General features: G+C 49.2%; 1 pseudogene; it reads left to right on the forward strand.

Moving 5' to 3' along the window:
- The first annotated feature begins 1,395 nt into the window (after nt 1-1,395).
- LOC129458544 (hsc70-interacting protein-like) lies at nt 1,396-3,051 on the forward strand (annotated as a pseudogene).
- The last annotated feature ends 14,542 nt before the right edge of the window (nt 3,052-17,593 follow it).

A 17,593-nucleotide genomic window follows, 5' to 3' on the forward strand; every position in this document is an offset into this window, starting at 1 on the left:
TTTGAAGTCACCAAGTGTTGAGGTAATTTGTTACTTGGTGATGGACACCCACTATACCATCTGTATGCCGATATTCTCTAAATGTATATTTCCAACACACTCTTCTCCTTTGATCTCTGGATCCATATATCCAATTGCCTGCTCAGCATCTCCACTTGGATGCCTCAAAGGAGCTGTGATCTCACCATCGCGAAACCCTAATTTTCCCAGAGGTGTGATCCTTTTCCACTGTTTTCTTTCTTAATAAATGGCTCTACCTTCCAACCATTTTCTGAATCCAGAAATTTAGGAATCTGTCCTTAATCCTTTCTTTTCCCCACTGGTCCACAAGAAATCCATCAATAAATTTGGTCAATTTTACCTTTTAAATGTCTCTCTCTTTTTTTTTATTTGAGACAGAGTCTCGCTCTGTTGCCCAGGCTGGAGCGGCATGATCTCAGCTCACTGCAAGCTCCGCCTCCCGGGTTTGCCATTCTCCTGCCTTAGCCTCCCAAGTAGCTGGGATTACAGGCGCCCGCCACCAAGCCCAGCTAATTTTTTTGTATTTTTAGTAGAGGCGGGGTTTCACGGTGTTAGCCAGTATAGTCTCTGTCTCCTGACCTCGTGATCCACCCACCTCGGCCTCCTAAAGTGCTGGGATTACAGGCGTGAGCCACCGCACCTGGCCTCTTTTTTTTTTTTTTTTTTTTTTAATTGAGACAGGATCTCGCTATGTCACCCAGGCTGGAGTGCAGTGGCATGATCTCAGCTCACTGCAACCTTCACCTCCCAGGTTCAAGCAATTCTCCTGCCTCAGCCTCCCCAGTAGCTGGGATTACAGGTACGTGCCACCACACCTGGCTAATTTTTGTATTTTTAGTAGAGACAGGGTTTTGCCATGTTGGCCAGGCTGGTCTCAAACTCCTGGCCTCAAGCAGTCTACCTACCATGGCCTCCTAAAGTGCTGGGACTACAGGCCTGAGCCACCGTGTCTGGCGAAATGTATCTTAAATCTCACAACCTTTCTACATCCCCACCATCGCCCTGATCCAACCCACCATCACACCTCACCTGCCTGCACCGCTGTAGTAGTTTCTTGTCTTCCCAAATCTAGTCTGCTTCTCTCCACTTTGTTCTTCACACTGCAATCAAAATGATCCTTATTTGGAAATTAGTTGGAAGTGGTGGCATGTGCGTGTAATCCCAGCTACTCGAGAGGCTAAGGCAGGAGAATTGCTTGAACCTGAGAGGTGGAGGCTGCAGTGAGCCGAGATCACGCCATTGTACTCCAGCCTGAGTGATAGAGCGAGACTCTGTCTCAAAAAAAAAAAAAAAAAGCCCTTTCTGCGCGGTCACGCGGAGCCAGAGCCTGGAACCAGGCTGCAGCCCCTCAGCTTCACCCACCACCTCCTGACCATGGACCCCCACAAAGTGAATGAACTTTGAGCCTTTGTGAAAATGTGTAAGCAGGATTCGAATGTTCCATACACCAAGGAAATGCGCTTCCTGAGGGAGTGGGTGGAGAGCATGGGGGGTAAAGTACCACCTGCTACTCAGAAAGCTAAATCAGAAGAAAATACCAAGGAAGAAAAACCTGATAGTAAGAAGGCGGAGAAAGACTTAAAGGCAGATGAACCATCAAGTGAGGAAAGTGATCTAGAAATTGATAATGAAGGTGTGATTGAACCAGACACTGATGCCCCTCAAGAAATGGGAGATGAAAATGCAGAGATAACAGAGGAGATGATGGATCAGGCAAATGATAAGAAAGCGGCTGCTATTGAGCCCTAAATGATGGTAAACTGCAGAAAGCCATTCACTTATTCACAGATGCCATCAAGCTGAATCCTTGCTTGGCCATTTTGTATGCCAAGAGGGCCAGTGTCTTCGTCAAATTACAGAAGCCAAATGCTGCCATCTGAGACTGTGACACAGCCATTGAAATAAATCCTGATTCAGCTCAGCCTTACAACTGGCGAGGGAAAGCACACAAACTTCTTTTTTTTTTTTTTTTTGAGACGGAGTCTTGCTTTGTAGCCCAGGCTGGAGTGCAGTGGCGCAATCTCGGCTCACTGCAAGCTCCGCCTCCCGGGTTCACGCCATTCTCCTGCCTGAGCCTCCGGAATAGCTGAGACTACAGGCGCCTGCCACCAGGCCGGGCTAATTTTTTTTTTTTTTTTTTTTTTTTGAGACGGAGTCTCGCTCTGTCACCCAGGCTGGAGTGCAGTGGCGCAATCTCTGTTCGTTGCAAGCTCCGCCTCTCGGGTTCATGCCATTCTCCTGCCTCAGCCTCCCAAGTAGCTGGGACTACAGGCACCCGCCACCATGCCCGGCTAATTTTTTGTATTTTAAGTAGAGACGGGGTTTCACCGTGTTAGCCAGGATGGTCTCGATCTCCTCACCTCGTGATCCGCCCTACTCGGCCTCCCTAAGTGCTGGGATTACAGGCGTGAGCCACCGCGCCCGGCCGGAAAGCACACAGACTTCTAGGCCACTGGGAAGAAGCAGCCCATGATCTTGCTCTTGCCTGTAATTTGGATTATGATGAAGATGTTAGTGCAATGCTAAAAGTTCAACCTAGGGCACCGACAATTGCAGAACATTGGAGAAAGTATGAGCGAAAACGTGAAGAGCGAGAGAGCAAAGAAAGAATACAGAGTTAAGAAGGCTCCAGAAGAGCAAGAGAGCGCCCAGAGGGAGGAAGAAGCCAGACGACAGTCAGGAGCTCAGTATGTCTCTTTTCCAGGTGGCTTTCCTGGGGGAATGCCTGGTAATTTTCCCAGAGGAATGCCTGGAATGGGAGGGGGCACGCCTGGAATGAATGGCCAGAATGCCTGGAATTAATGAAATTCTTGGTGATCCAGAGGTTCTTGCAGCCATGCAGGATCCAGAAGTTGTGGCAGCCTTCCAGGATGTGGCTTGGCACCCAGCAAATATGTCACAATACCAGAACAACCCAAAGTTTATGAATCTCATCAGTAAATTGTCAGCCAAATTTGGAGGTCAAGCTTAATGCCCTTCTGATAAATAAAGCCCTTGCTGAAGGGAAAGCAACCTACATCACCTTATGGATGTCGCGATGATACAAACCAGTGTACTGCTGACCTTCTCATCAAGAGAGCTGGGGTGCTTTGAAGATAATCCCTACCCCTCTCCCCCAATACAGCTGAAGCATGTAACAGTGGTTTGCCATTAGGGTATTCGTTCAGATAATGTTTTTCTACTAGGAATTACAAACTTTAAACACTTAAAAAAAAAAAAAAAGATCCTTGTTTGGGACACCTGAATGAATTTTCCTTGCTCGTAAGACCAAGACAAAAATCCTTAACATGAGCAAACCCTGTGAGATTCGGCCCTTGCCTAATCTCTCAAAATCCCTGCTGTCCTCCCCTGGACCTCTGCTCTGCACTCCACTGTGACAGTTCCTGGATTGCATTGAGCTCCTCCCCACAGAGGGATGTGCAGACATGGTCACTATCCTCGGGAAATCTCCTCTGCCCCCTGTCTTTTACCAAGCTAATTTTCATACATTCTTCAGATCTTAGCTCAACCAAGGAAACCCTTCCTGACTCTCCCTCACCTTCTTTGTAAAGTCTTCTGTAATATACTGTCACTGTTCCATGTGCTTTTAAATCCCAGCCTATCTCTGTCTTTAATTGCACATCATCCATGAGACTATTTGATTAGTGTCTCCCTTACAAGACTGAAAGCTCCAGGTTGGCAGGAACCACACGTCTGTTATGTCCCTTGCACCATGCAGAGGCATTCCATAAATATCTATTGCTTATGGAATGAATGAACGAAGGTGTGAATCCAAAGTGAGTAACAGAGCAGCAAGTTCCAGCCTTGAGGCCCAGGACCGCATTTCTCAGTTTCATGAACCCAATACGCTGGGGAGAGCCGTTGTGAACTACACAGCACCCTCTTCTTTCTCCAGAAGATACATTTTCTTTTTAACAGAATATGAATTTTCTTCATGTTTCACATTCCACACCCCAGTGTCACTGTGGGGATAACGGGTGAGGGATGTCAATTAAATTAATCATGGCAATCCCCTCGCCCAGGATTGATTGAGGAATAGGTATGGAACACAAGGCTAGTGAGACATGAAGGGAATTTGAGTTTTATAAAGGGACAGGAAGATGCTCTTGGGTGAGGATGTGATACTTGGAGCCACTGTAGCCTCTCGTGGCCCTGAGGGAACAAAGTCCCAATACATGGCAGAGGCAAAGGCTACTGGTGGGGAGAACCCACCTCCTCAATGAACACATAAAATGACCACCCTTGAAACGGCTTGTTGTATGGAACAATAAATTGTTTCTTATTGGTTTAAGCCGGGGTTTCTCAACATCACCACTGACACTTTGGGCCACATAATACTTTGTTGTGGGCAGCTGTGCATTGCGTGTGGTCCTGTGCATTGCAGTAGGTTGAGAAGCTTCGCTGGCCACTACCCACTAGATAGCAGTACGACCACCCCCTGCATCCCAGTTGTGACAACCACAAATGTCTTCAGACCTTGTGAAATGTCCCTGGGGGAGTAAAATTGCCCCCAGTTGAGAATGACTAGTATAAGCCAACTGAACTAAATTTTCTATTACTTGCAGCCAAAAGCAGCTTAACTGATACAGTACCTTTTCAACTTAGTTTACCCATAGCAGACGAATCTCTTTTTACCACACCCACATCTGCCTCCAGCGCCAGAGCTGCTCACAGACCCATTCACACAATTACATCTTCCCACCAACCCCATTCAATCACAGCCTTCCTACTCCTGCTTTACCACTCACTTCCCAGCCCCACTTCTCACAGCCCCAGCTCCAACCATCTCTGCCTCCCCCTTCTCCTGCCACTTGCTGTGAGAGCTGATGGCAATGCTGTCAGTTACTTGCTCTTGCTCTAACATTGCTCTCTGCTACTTCTGCTCCTCATCAGAAGGAGGTCAATAGAAGCTTCCTTCAAACTTCCCCTGCCAAGGCTCTTTCTCCACCCCTCTATTCCCACTTCACTAATTTCATCTATCCATCCATTTATCCATCCATTCATCCATCCATCTGCTATTCAACATTTATTTTGCACACTTACTATGTGCTTGGAGCTACAATAGGCACTGGATAGTGAATGGATTCAGATATAGAACTTGTCCTTAAAGAGCATACAGTCTGGCTAAGAAGACAGTTCACTAAGCCAATGAGAAGTACTATATAAATGTTGAAGATATCTGACCTACTAAGAGAAAAAACAACAACGCATTTTCACACCTTGAGTGGCCCACACATTTAATTAGGTGCTCAAGATAATGGAAAAAGTGGTCTTTACCTATTCATGGAGCAAGTCTGGCAAAACTGTATCTGCCAATGTGGTTAGTCCAGTTCCAGTAACTGGATGCACTTGGGAGAAGGGAGAGGGCCTAAGAAGAACTGTGTTCTGTTAAGTCAGACTTTTTTTCCCCTGTGGACTTTTCTCCAACTGGTCTGAATTAGTGAGGTCTAACTGTTTCTATTTAAGAAAAGGCAACAAAATCTTGAGGGCGTGCCTCCAAAAATCTTGCCAAAAGACACACATGCACACACATGCACACATACACAGGCACACATCAGCACCACCACCAACTCCATCATCCGCATACTCTGCCCTCAGGACAGGGACACACAGTGACACACACTCTCAGGCAGTTAAGGAAAAATCAGAAATTGGGCATCCGTTCAAACAGCTTGAAGTTAAGAGATGGAAGATGGCTGCCGGGAGGGCAGAGCAGAGAGGGGCTTTGGTAAAGGAAACACTCCAAGCACAACAGAAAAGGTCTCGCCTGAAGATTCTGGATTTCCTCTTTGGTTCTTTCAAAGAATGAGTCTCTGGTTCTATTTGGCTGGGGGACCAGCACTTGTGGGGTGTGGCCTTGAGCTCCCTCTTCCCCTGCACAGTAACGCTATTGTTCGGTAACTGCGGCCAATTTATGGAAAGAGGTGGAATGTTTATGTAACTGACTCCGCTTTAGACAAGACGTTTGAAAGCGGAAAAAAATGACGGATGGAAGGAGGCCAGTCCAAACACGGTTTTTCTTCCTTTCTGGACACAGATGTTGGAAAAATGAGGAGAAGGAAGGAGGGAGGGAGAGAAGAAAGTCAGGGTCTGAGAAGAAGTGCCAAAGTCCAAGCTGGCCAGAGACAGCCAGAGTCTGTCTTTGAGGCCACGGGCAGAGCCTTGGAGCAGAACCTCCGTTTTTGGAAGCTGCTGTTTTAATTAAATAGGTCAACCCAATCAGGACAGCTCTGGTGTGGGGTCTGGATCTCATTAGCCTAACATGGGTGGGGTGGGGCTGGCCTGGGGGAGTGGATCCCCTGGTGTGTCTGTAGTGGGGGGCGGCCTGAGATGAGGGAACTTCTTTACTGCTTCCCCCAAAGCCAGGCCCCAGGCAGCTGGACCTGCCAGGAGGGGCAGACCACAGATGGAGAATGCGCTTCATTAAGCATAAGTCAGTCCGCTCTGCAGCCTGGAGGCCCAGGCTGACTGGAAAAATCAGAACTGCTCTGAAAGGGAGTCACAGGAACAAATCTCACCCCTTCACCCAGCCCAGGTGCAGGGTAGTTAGGAGAACAAGATCCATACCTACACTTTCCCTTGGACCTAAGTTGGGCACTGAAGGCAAAGGCAGAAGTAAGGAGAAGATGACATGATTGTCTTCCAGGTTACAGGACTCCTGTCCTTGGGAGCTTCATCTGATAGGGGAGACTGGTTCCTGCCATTAGAGACCCCTGGTTTGAGGGGGAAGAACTCAGTCCTGCACTTGGGGATACCTAGTAGATAGCCCCTAACCCTGGGATCCCTAGTCTGGTGGGAAAGGCAGGACTGTAGTAAACGAAATAATCAAACTCATACAGAATTGGCATGTAAGCAGGTTCAGTGAGTTTTATGCAATGTGGGGACATCATATACTAAAGGACTTATATTTACAGTGGATCAGTGTTAGGGATGGTTCCTAGAGGAGGAAAGTTTTGAGCAATAAGATGGCTGTGGCTTGGCTAGGACCATAGCCTGTGTGTGAGCATCTGTGATTATGCATTCTTGATTCTTAGGGGACAGGACTTAGGAGCCCATGTCCCCAGAGGCCCCAGTTCAACTGGCTGGGGGTGGTGAGGTAGGGCCTGGAGGTCCGACCTCTCAAAATAGGAGGATAAAGACAAATCAGCTGACCACCTAGTTTTCCCCAAGGGCTGGCTGAGTCAGGTTGCAATTTCGTTTCTGTCAGCACATCCCAGAAGCCAGGGACTGTCAGGTGTCCCTCAAGATTTAGACGACTATATAATTTATCATTTAAATGAGGACTTTGGAGAGGGTAGGTGTGTTATTAATCATTATGCTGGGCTCATAGGCATAAACCAGGCCTGTTCCAGATAAACCAGGACATTTTGCCTCCCTCCCTTCTAAGATCTTTAAGGGCCTGTGTGTGTGTGTGTGTGTAGCTGAGGGTTATGAGAAACTGAAGGATTAGCTTCAAATATTCTCCTCAACACCCCTATTCTACTTGATTTTTAGAGAACTGTGATTATTAAGGTAAATAAAACATGTATGTATACAATGTGTGCTTATAAATAGTATATATGTGTATGTGTATATATATATTTCTAGATAGATGATAAGAGATATATACACATACAATACAGAAGTCAATGAATTTTTAAAAAATTTGTTGAAATTAGGCCAGGTGTGGGGCTCATGCCTGTAATCCCAGCACTTTAGGGGGCTGAGGCAGGAGGATCCCTTGAGACTGGGAGTTTGAAACTAGCCTGGGTAACATGGTGAAACCCCATCTCTACAAAAAAAATTTTAAAATTAGCCAAGTGTCGTGGCATATGCCTGCAGTCCCAGCTACTTGGGAGGCTGAGGTAGGAGGATTGCTTGAGCCTAGGAGGTCCAGGCTGCAGTGAGCCATGATCACACCACTGCACTCCAGCCTGGGTGACAGAGTGAGACACCGTCTCAAAAAAAAAATTAAGTTAAAATGAGAGACCTCAAAATACAGTTGTTATAGCAAGTGTCCTGGGACTATGTCCCCAGCATCTCAAGGGGCACTATCATAGACGTATTCATGGCTGCCCAAATGTTTTCAACACCCTCTTGATATTTTGATAGTCTTTCAAGGATGCATTCTACCTTTCCAACGAAAATTAAAACAAAAGAAAACTGCCCTTATTTTTTCATTTCCTTTGCTGCTAGGGGTGCTAGTCGCACCAATCTGAGCTAATCTTTGTCTCCGAACAGAGTTACCTAGGGACAGGGACATGGCAGGAAGGGGTCCTCCCTTTTTGCTGGCACCAGATCACAGCAGGCACAGAGTGGGTTAGAACTGGCAACTTCCTGCTCCTGACGGAGGCAGCTGCTCCCCTGGCAGCCAGATCTGCAGTGTGGCTCTGGGAGTCATCCTGGAAGCCCAGACTCTAGTCTGTTTTTCAGTCCTCTTAATATCCTTACTGAATCCCCTCATGCTTAAACCAGATGGGGAGGATTCCAGGTTTTTATATTTGCTTTGTTTTACAAAGAAGGACCCTGATCAATTCAGAGGATGTAAGGGCAAAGTTTGAGGAGACCCGTTACCTACAGTGTGAGGGATGGGGAAATTTAGCCCCAAAGGATGAAACAGCTGCATAAAACAAAGCCATCCTGTCTATCCAGTGCCCAGCCCCAGCCTCTTTGAACATCCACTTGCTGTCTTCTGTTCTTTCCTCTTCCTCCCTTCCCCTGCCCCATCTCTGGAGCTCCATCACATTTCATGTCCTTGCTTCCTCATATTGTTCCTCAGAAGTGGGAGGTCAGCGAATGCTTCTCTCTGGAAGGTAAAATGCTGCTCTGGAAGGTAAAATGATGTGCAGAGAGTGTGGGATTATTGTGCAGCTGGCTAGCGGTGGAGCTGGGATGACACATCCATTCTTAATCTGGATCTCATTGTGTAGGGGCTTGGTGTTTCCCAAGCTAGGGCTCCCTGGAGCCAGGAGCAGCTCAGGCATCTGTAAACCTCATTATAATTGGTGTATAGTGAAAGGGCAGACTGACTCAGATTTGAAGTCCCACTTCTGCTCTGAGGCTAGTGCAGTCCTGGGCAAATCACTGGCCATCTTTGGGCTTCATTTACCTCATCTGTCAAATGAAGAGGTTGGTCTAGATCACAAATTCTTAACCTTTTGGGTGTCATTGACTTCCTTAAAAATCTGATCTTTGGGCCAGGTGGGGGGGCTCACGCCTGTAATCCTAGCACTTTGGGAGGCCGAGGCGGGCAGATTGCCTGAGCTCGGGAGTTTGAGACCAGCCTGGGCAACACAGTGAAACCCCGTCTCTACTAAAATACAAAAGAATAAATAAATAAAATTAGCCAGGACTGGCAGTGGGTGCCTGTAGTCCCAGCTGCTTGGGAGGCTGAGGCAGGAGAATTGCTTGAACCCAGGAGGCAGAGGTTGAAATGAGCTGAGATCACTCCACTGCACTCCAGTCCAGGTGACAAAGTGAGACTCTGACTAGAAAAAAAAAAAAAAAATCTGTTCTTTGGCCAGGTGTAGTGGCACACACCTGTAATCCCAGCACTTTGGAGGGCCGAGGCAGGTGGACTGCTTGAGGTCAGGAGTTTGAGACCAGCCTGGCCAACATGGCGAAACCCCATCTCTACTAAGAATATAAAAATTAGCCGGGCATGGCAGTGCATGCCTGTGATGCCAGCTACTCGGGAGGCTGAGGCAGAAGAATCACTTGAACCCAGGAAGCAGAGGCTGTGGTGAACTGAGATTGTGCCACTGCACTCCAGCCTGGGCAACGAGCAAGACTCCTTAAAAAAAAAAAAAATCTGATCTTTTTCCTTCATCCCCAGTCCCTCCCCCTAAAAACTGTACAGACAATATTCTCTGTAAAATTTCAAGGGGGTCATGGACTGTTTAAAATCTATTATTCAGTAAGAGGATTCAAAGCTTTTTTTTTTTAATCAGACTCCCAAAGGGATCTATGACCCCCAAATTATAAGAGCCCTGCTCTAAGGTCAGCTTGAGCAATGATTCTGGAGAGCTCTGTGAAAAAGCCTGCCTGCTGATCTTGGCTCTGCTCCTGGAAAGAGTGTTTCCCTTCATTGAGCCACAGTTTTCTCACCTATAAAATAAGGATAACAATACCTGTCCTGCCAACACTATAGAATTGTGGGGAGAATTACACCGTAATTGAGGTGAAAGTTTTTTGTAAACTGTAAAGTGTTGTATAAGAGTGATCAGTCAGCCAGCTCCCTTTCCCCTTTCTAAAGCCTGAGGGATTGTGGCAACATCAGGCTAGAGCTGGCAGAGTTCCTGGTACCACACATGGGCCTGAGAACTGGACCCTAGTAATGTTGTCTCTTACAAATGGGTGACTCTCACCCTCCCATGGGACCTCTTTGAGCCTTCATCCTGTTCCACTGTTCCAGGCCCATAAACAGCACTTCCACTGCAGCTCTTTGCTCTCTGCAGCGCCCTCTTCTACTCAGCATGCTGACCGAGCCTGCCCAGTGTTTGGAACAGTCACGTGCTCGTTCATCCACTGCTATTCCACAAGGTAGCAGAGAGCAGTCAGGGAGGTAGGACGGGCATGGTGAGTACAGTGTCATCTGTCCAAGCCTGTGGTCCACTCTGTGACACTCCTAATTTCTTAGGCCACATGTCTAAATGTGAGGTTCAGAAAACATGAACCTAGGACTCATTCGCCTTGGGATGCAGTGAGATTGAGGGCATGCAGAGACAGGCACCTGCAGCTTGAGAAGGAGCCAGGATACACACTCACACACATACACACACAGTCACAATCGCCCAGGAAGGGCCTGTCTGTCACAGGCCTGGCCTGGCCTGCATGGCACCGAGGTGCTACATCAAAGGAGAGCGGTGGAGTCTGCGATTACTCGGGCATGTGGCTCAACTTCCTGCCAGTATTTTCCCTGACAAGACTTTACTTGCCACCCACATTTTCCTCTCTGGTAACAGAGAGGATTAAAGGCTCCTCGATCTGCTTCTAACTAAAGCCCTCACCACTCCAGGAACTACTGGAGCTACTGTCTGCAGCTCCTCCTCTCCCCCAACCTGCCTGCCCCGTCCTTGACTCTGCCACTCTAGGATAGCCCCACACAACCCTCTCTGGGCCGTGGGGATGATGCAGGAGGGTGTAGACCAGAGCCAGCCAGCCCCAAAATGTTGACCCCTGGTGCCGGGGAGTTTTCACTGAGCAGTCCCTGGGAGTGATGGCAGCTTCCATTGCCTTTCCCAGGCCTTCCACAGTCTTGAACTAGGGGGATGGGCTAATGGTGCCCAGAGGGCCCAGAGGAGAGGGGATGTGGTTGTGAGCCAGAAGGGAGCTGCATGATTCCCTGTACAAGGGATCACAGAGATCCAGGCCTTGACTTGTCCAATATGGTTGCCACTAGCAGTACGTGGCTATTGAGCACTGAAATGTGTCTTGTCCTAATTGATATGTGTTGTCCTTGTAAACTAGGCACCAGATTTCAGACTTAGTACAAGACAAAAAAGAATGTAAAATATCTCATTCAAAATGTTTATATTGATTACATGTTGAAATGACAATAATTTGTATATATTTGGGTTAAATAAAATATATTATTTAAATGTTTTATAATTTAAAACTTTCTTTTTTAAAAATTAAGGGACTGGGTGTGGTGGCTCATGCCTATAATTCCAGCACTTTGGGAGGCTGAGGCAAGAGGATTGCTTGAGTCCAGGAGTTCAAGACCAGCCTGGGCAACACAGTGAGACCTTGTCTCTATTAAAAAAAAAAATTAAAAAAAAAGTGCAGTGGTACAATCATAACTCACTGCAGCCTCGACCTCCTGGGCTCAAAAGGTCCTCCCTGCTTAGCCTCCTTGCATAGCTGGAACTACAGATGTGCAACACCACACCTGGCTAATTTTTAATTTTTAGTAGAGACAAGGTCTCCCTGTGTTGCCCAGTTTGGTCTCGAACTCCTGGGCTCAAGTGATTCTCCAGCCTCAGCCTCCCAAAGTGCTGGGATTATAGGTGTGAGCCACCATGCCCAGCCTTTATTATTAAAATTAATGTCACTGTTTTTTTAATGAATTTTTTTTTAATGTGACTACTAGAAAATTGAAAATGGCATTCATGATTGGCATTGTATTTTTATTGAGCAGTGCTGGCCTAACAAAAGTAAAGTGTTCCCCACAGGGGGATCAGCCACGGAGAGGGGCCCAGTGAGAGAGAGCCTGCTGTGCCCACTTTGAAGTCTTCTCTACCATCAGTCTTGTTCAGCTGGGAACAGGAGCCTCTGAACAGCTTGCCTGACAATGAGACTGACCTGGAGCTAGAACTAAAGCTCCTGACCCCATTCTAATGCTCTGTTCTCTCAAGACAGGGCCCCTCATTCCCTCACACCTGGGGCTGGGTTGATGAATTTGTGGCTCATGGTGTAGGGAAGGGGAAAAGTACCCCCAGGACTCTGGGCATCTGTCTAGGGGACCTTCACTGCTGGACTCACTGAAGTTTTAGGGACCAGGACGTGGTGGTAGTACATGTTTCTTCCTGCCAGGAGCCCTTGTCACAGCCTGCAAGCTTAGAAAAGAGAGATGCCCCTTCCAATGTAGGGCATATTCTATTATTTATTAACCCCGAGGAGGCCTGCCCACGATGGCCTTCCAGCTGGTTAATTGGATTTCGTGACAACTTTTTTAAAAGGAATGTTCTCAGGAGCAGTGTTGTGTCCTGCCCCAGGGGTCCTGTGAGGTTTCCTCCATCTCCTTGAAAACTCAGCCACTGCGGTGTAACATGGAGCTTTAATCATACATGTCAGTGTAGCTCCAGTCCCATCAGAAGCTGTGGTGGGGCTGACACAGCCACTGATGCTCCAGGACGAGAACTAAGTCCCTTTCTTACCTATGATAGATACAATATACTCTGTGCTTGATGTGTGGGGGACTGCTAGTTAATTTGTGAGGCACTTTTGCTTCGATTACAGCCCCTCATAGGTGAAAGTGTGCTGCTTATCACAATCAGAATGTCATAAGTTTGCATTTCTTTCTGCTGAGGAGACATTAATAGACACAAAGTCCTATGATAATAGCTATTAGCATGGCTGAGGCCCCTACTTAAACAATTGCTTTGAGACTAGGCAGCTAAACACTAGTATTTCGTCAATGCGCTCATTGCTCTTCCTCCCAGGTCAATTTTGCTATGGTTGTTTCATCCAGAGGATGTTCAGGAGAGGATGGAAGGGGAGCCCCCTGCAGATTCATGGCCACCCATTGTCCCATGGCCTAAGCAACAGATAAGGAGAGGGACAAAGCCTGCTGTACAAAAAAATCTATGTATGCACAAAGCTGCATTTTTAAGGACAGGCAAGAATTCCTGATGCTATGGTAGAATTTATTGGAGAGCGCTTATAGACTGTTAGATTCCTGCCAGAATGGGTGATTTACAGGGAAGCCTACTGAGGATGGAGATTGGGAAACTTAAAACAAGAAGGCAAGGAGCTAACCCCATGTTTAGTGTCTCTCTTGTGTAGAGTTCTGACACTAGACACTTGTAGTAAGTATGTGCCCATAAACCACTATCCCATGGACCTGAGGGTAGAGCCCCTTCCTAGGATTTGGAAGGGACCCTGGAGAGAAGGAATGGGGGTGCGTACTGAGGTACTAGAATCCTAGGGATGAGTGCGGTGGAAGTTCAGATAGCCACGGAATCTATCCTTTGACTGGGTGCTCTCTTTTTCTGGAGGACTTGCTCATACAACAAGAAATTGTCACCCTAAGCTATTCCCCCACATCAGCAAGGACAAGGATCCCAGAGCTATTCATATTGTGTGCTTGGCATTATGTAAAGTGACTTACATACACCATCCCAATAACTTAGTTATAGGTGTCTTTAGCCACATTTTAATCATGAAGAAACCTGCGCTTAGAGAAGTCAAGACATTTACTCAAGGTCACAAAGTTATAGGAAGCCAGGATTGTAACTAAGCTCTCTGATTCCAAAGCCCATGTTTACTTTCTACTTTATAATGCCTTCAAAAAAAAAAATCTCCCCCAAAACTATGATTCTAGTTGAAAAGTAATTCTAGAGAGGGGGAATATCACATTTTATGTATCACAGAACAGATCTATAGTAGCCCTGGAAGGCTTCACACAAAATATGGACCTTGAATTGGCCTTGAGGGCAAGTTACTCTTTGTATAAGTGGGGGCATGGAGAGGTTATCCCAGGCTAAGGGAAAAGCAGGAGTGAAGGCTGGGAGGTGAAAAGTTGCAGGTCAGCAGGAGAGGACATTGAGAGGACAGACGTGGCTGGAGCAGAAGGTTTCCCCCAGGGAGCAGAAGGTGGGGCTGGGCATGTAGCCTGGGCTGAGGTCTGGAGGGCATTGAAAGTGAAACCTGGGAGGTAAAGTATTCCTGTTTGCCTGGTGATTTAGGATGATCAGCTACAGAATGGATGGAGTGGAAATGCTTGGGGACTTAGGGGGCACCCTGGGCAGGGCTGAGGCTGTGGACTTCACCTCCATGGACCTTAATCTCCCCTGCTGTGAGAAGGGTGGATTAAACCCTGGGTGCTCAGAAGCCTGGGCCCCTTTGGAGCTTGGTGATGCTAAGGCACCTGATGGATGCCAAACCACCTAGGTTATGGCTGCCAGGTGCAATGGCAGAGGTGCAATAGTGGCACCTTCTTTTTCAATGTAAAGATAGCTAGAGGGAGAGAATTGACTAATTGTGTGAGAGCAGAGGGAGGAGTTGAGGTGACTCTGAGACTCCAGTTGGAGGATGTGAACAGAGTATCCCTCCCAGCAGGTGGTCGCCAGCACTGCCTGAGGCCACACCCAAATTTAGGAGCTCCAGTCCACCCCCTTGGGCACTGGCATTCTGCATGCCTGGCTTGGAGGTAGGTTCTCCCTAGCTCCTCCCTGCCCCCTCTGCAGAAAGGCTGAGACTTTTCCCATTTCTCCTGACTCTTGTTTCTCTAATTTTATGATTGTATGAAAATAAGGTTCCCAAATTGCCTTTAATTAGCTTTAATAAGACAGCCTTTTTGCTAATTAAAACGATTATTAAGAAAACCATTTATTGAGAATGAACACAGTTGTTAGAAACTACGAGAATTCTGAACTCTTAATAATAACAACAGCAGCCACCACCAGCCCCATCAGGCCCCAGAAACTCAAACTGGGTAGCGCTCAGGCTGGGGGCCCAGGGTTTCCAACTTCTCCCTCTCTCCAGGGCACCTTGTGGGCAAATGCTGCCTGCAAGCCTATAGTTGCTCCTTTCCCCAGCACTGAGGTTCTCTCTGTAGAAAATGTCCCCGGTAAGTAAGCACTGACGGGTTTGCCTGTTAAAGCGTCTGGGGCAGCCAGAGTAAAGCTGGGCAGGCAGTCAGGAGGCCATGAAACCTCCAGTCACTTCACCTCCCTGGACCTTTATCTCCCCTGCTGTGAGAAGGGTGGGTGGGCCTGGGTGGCCTCAGAAGCCCAGGACCCTCTGGAGCTTGGTGATGCTAAGGCGCTGGTTGGAGCCTGCACTCGTGGAAACCCACACCTCTGGGCAGAGGGGGAGTCTGGGGCTGGCAGAGCCCAGAGCTCATTTCATCTACCTTTCCTCCCTCTCCAGGAGGACTGCTTAGGCAGCTGAGGCAAGAGACTCCTGTCGCTAAGCTGTTGAGGAGACTCGGAGACTCTGGTCTCCCGTTAGGAGCAAGCAGGCGCGGTGCAGCGAGGCGAAGCCCAGGCGCGGGCCCCGGAACGCGGTGGTGCAGCTCCCCGGTCTCCGGGTCCCTGGGTCCGCGGGTCTCTGACCGCGGTACTCTCTCCCGCCCCGGGCTGCGCAGCTGCTGACAGCTCCTGGGTGACGGCTAAGGGCTTGTGCTGTCACATTTCCTTCCTGTAGGGAGGGGGTGGGGAGCTGGAGCCTGGAAGGGCCCGGACGGGGAGGGAGACTACCCAGGTGGAAGGCGGTGCAGAAGGTTGCTGGAGAGAAGACGCCCCGGGCATTTTCCAGTGACGTCGTCTAGGCCGTATCTACCTTCTGGGGTCAGGAGTCTTGCTACACCCTAACCCCTCCTCCTCCAGAGTCCTCCCAGGGTTTTTCCAGGGACCTGGTCAGCTTGAGGTCTTGGCAGCACTTGAAAAGCAGCGGTGGTTTTTGATTTAGTTGTTTAATTTTTATTTTTTAAATATTACAATGGAAAAAACGTGGACTTTGGAGTCCCATAGCCCTGGACTCCAATTCGGTGGGTCGAATACCTAGCTTTGTGACCTTTTGTGACACTCAACTGAGCTTCGTTTCACGACAGCTTTTTTTCCCACGGGGCTGCTGTAAGGCTTAGATGCAATAATGGAGGTGAAGTTGCCCAGTCGGTAGCCTAAGACCCAGGGCCAGTGTCGGGGGAATGTGCACTTGACCTTAACCAGTGAAGGCGAAGGCTAAGCTTCAAGGCCCTAAACCCGAGGCCCAGCCGGCCCCGGTTTCCTTGGCGCTCGCTGGCGTCCAGGGTCGGCAGCAGAGCTGGGGACGGTGGGGGGTGGGGGGGGGTACTCAGCGGTTCCCAACCAAGCTGCATGTCGGAATCCACGCGGACGTTTGAAGAAACATCCTCTGGGGGCCTCAGCAGAGTCCAGTTCGTCGCGAGCCTCTGGGGTAGGGCTCAGGCCTGAGGGTTTTGTAAAAGCTCCCGAAGGAGGCTCCGAGGTGCAGTCAGGATTGAGAACCGGTGACTGAAGAACGACTGCGGTCTCGGGAAAGAAATAAACAAAGAGGCCTTCCTGGGGTGGAAGGGAAGAGGACTGCCGGGTCCCCACCCGTGTGCAGGTGACCCCTTCACACCCGCATTCCCACGCCCAGGGACACGGTTACACGCACGCTGGGACACAGGGGCACCCACACTCACCCGAACACACACACCCACTCCCATTCACGCTGTCCCGGACACACCCACACCCACTGCATTCTCCGGGCGAGTCCTGCGGCCGGAACCCAGACAGAGCGCGCCCGCTGGGGGCCGGGCCCCGCCGCTCCGAGGGTCTCAGGTCAGGAGGCCCAAGCGCGCCACAGCCGCTGACAGCGCGGCTCCTCCGAGCCCCGGGCGCTCGGCAGAGCCCCCGCCGGGCCGCGCCGCGCTCGCTCCGGCTCTTTGTTATGCTAATTTCCCTTCCCAGCTGGTGCCAGCTGCCTGCACAATGAGCGCCCGGAGCCCTTGCCAGCCCTCGCCAGCCAGGGAGTGGGGGCGGGGCGGGGGGGGCCACCTCACACTGCGGCTGCCCTCCTCACCACCCCCTCGCCGTCCCAGCACAGCACAGCACAGCCTGGCCGGGTGCTGAGCAGCCCAATAAGCAGCCTTTCCTCCGTCCTCCCCTCCCCCATGCTTGCAGGGCCGCGCCCCCCGGGGCCTGCAGGGCATCCTCTGATTCATTCCAGTCGCCCGGGCTGCCCGCCCTCCAGGTGCCAGGGCTTGATGAAAAGTAAAAGGCTCCTCCGCAGCTCGAGAGCCGAGAGGATGAAAGAGAAGCAGCCGCCTCCCAGACCACACAGCTAATCCTCCCATAAACCTCGAGCAAATAAGGGGAGAGGAAGAACAGGCCGGCTACAGATGTGGAGTGCAGCCTCCGGGGAT

Source organism: Symphalangus syndactylus, chromosome 19 (assembly GCF_028878055.3).
Source record: "Symphalangus syndactylus isolate Jambi chromosome 19, NHGRI_mSymSyn1-v2.1_pri, whole genome shotgun sequence".
In the NCBI taxonomy this organism is placed as follows: domain Eukaryota; kingdom Metazoa; phylum Chordata; class Mammalia; order Primates; family Hylobatidae; genus Symphalangus; species Symphalangus syndactylus.